This window comes from Martes martes (assembly GCF_963455335.1).
Source record: "Martes martes genome assembly, chromosome: 9".
NCBI classification, from domain to species: domain Eukaryota; kingdom Metazoa; phylum Chordata; class Mammalia; order Carnivora; family Mustelidae; genus Martes; species Martes martes.
Genome location: NC_137896.1, coordinates 121,812,171 through 121,814,376, shown reverse-complemented (window position 1 = coordinate 121,814,376; position 2,206 = coordinate 121,812,171).

Genomic DNA, 2,206 nt, shown 5'->3' with positions numbered 1-2,206 from the left:
AAGCCTCTGCTTTCGGCTCAGGTCATGGTCCCAGGGTCCTGGGATCGAGCCCCACATCGGGCTCTCTGCTCAGCAGGGAGCCTGCTTCCCTCTCTCTATGCCTGCCTCTCTGCCTACTTGTGATCTCTGTCTGTCAAATAAATAAAATCTTTAAAAAAAAAAAAAAGAATTGGTGTTAAACTTTAACAAATTCTTTTTCTGTACCAGTTGATAGTATCGTATGATTTTTTTTTAATATTTTATTTATATGTCAGAGAGAGAGTACACATAAGCAGGGGAAGTGGCAGGGAGAGGGAGAAGCAGGCTCCCCCCTGAGCAAGGAGACCAATGTGGAACTTGATCCCAGGACTCTGGGATTATGACCTGAGTTGAAGGTAGACACTTGACCAACTGAGCCACCCAGGCATCCCAGTATAATATGATTTTCTTCTTTACCTGTTAATGTGATGGATTACACTGACTGATTTTCTAATGTTGAGTTAGCCTTGCATACCTGAAATAAATACTATTTGTTTGTGGTATATAACTCTTTTTATACAATGTTGATTTAATTAAGTAATATTTTGAGGACTTTTGTTCCTATGTTAATGTAGCTTTCCTTTCTTACAATATCTTTAACTGGTTTTGTTATTAGATTAATGCTGCCATCATAAAATGAATCAAGAAGTGTTCTTTCGGGGAACCTGGGTGGCTCAGTCAGTTAAGCATCTGCCTTCCACTCAGGTCATGATCCCAGAGTCCTGGGATAGAGACCCACATCTGGCTCCCTGCTCATCGGGAAGCGTGCTTCTCCCTCTCCCTTTCCCACTGCTTGTGTTCCCTCTCCTGCAGTGTCTCTCTCTATCAAATAAATAAAATATTTTTAAAAAAGAAAAAAAAAAGAAGTGTTCTTTCTGTTTCTATTTTTCTGGAAGAGATAACTGAAAAGTAATTTCATTTCTTCCTTAAATGCATAGCATAATCTACCAGTGAAACCATCTGGAACAGAAAATGATACTTTTTTTGGGAAGGTTATTAATTGTTGATTTAATATCTTTAACAGATATAAGGCTATTCATGCAATCTATTTATCCTCATAAGAGTTTGGCAGTTTGTTTCTTTCAAGGAATTGAACTGTTAAATCTAAATTATCAGTGCTGTGAGCATAGAGTTACACATGGTATGCTTTTATTATCCTTTTAATGTCCATGAACTCAGTAGTGATAACCTCTCTTTTATTTCTGATTTTGGAAATTTCGTGTCTTCTCTCTTTTTTTCCTGGTTACTCTGTCTAGATATTTATCAATTTCTTAAAATTTTCAAAGAACCAACTTTTGATTCATTGATTTTCTCTATTGCTTTCTTGTTTTCAATTTCACTGACATCTGCTCTAATTTTTACTATTTCTTTTTTATTCTTGGTTTTGGCTTAAATTTGTCTTTTTTTCTTTATTTTTCTAAGGTGGTAGCTTAGATTATTGATTGAAGATCTTTCTTGTTTTCTAATATTTGCATTTAAAGCTATACATTTCCCTCTAAGGACTGCCTTCACTGCATCCTACAAATTTTGGTTAATTTTATTTTCATTTTCACTTAGTTCAAAACAATTTTTAATTTCTGTTGAGGCTTTTTTCTTTCATCCATGTGTTAAAAGTGTTTCTAATTTCCAAATACTTGAGTATTTTCCAGTTATCTTTACTATTGATTTCTAATTTAATTTATTACAATCTGAGAACATATTTAGTATGGTTTCTATTATTTTAAATTTGTTGGGATGCATTTTATGTCCCGGAAATTAGCCTATTTTGGTGAATGATCCATGAAAACTTAAGAAAAATATGTATTCTATCATGTAATGGGATATTCTATAAATGTCAATTAGATCAAGTTGATTGATAGTGCTGTTCAAGTTGATTATAGCCTAACTGATTTTCAGCTTGCTTTATCTATCAATTACTGAAAGAGGGGTATTAAAGTCTCCAACTATAGTAATGGATTTTTCCATTTCTCCTTGAAGTTCTGTCAGTTCTGCCTCATGTATTTTGGCACTCTTCGGTTAGTTACATATACATTAAGGATTGTTATATCTTCTTGAAAATTTACCTCTTTAGCATTATATAATGTGTCTCTTTGTTACTAATAATTTTCCTTGTTCTGAAGTCTGCTTTGTCTGAAATAAATACAGTTACTCCAGCTACCTTTTGATTAATGTTAGCATGGCATATCTT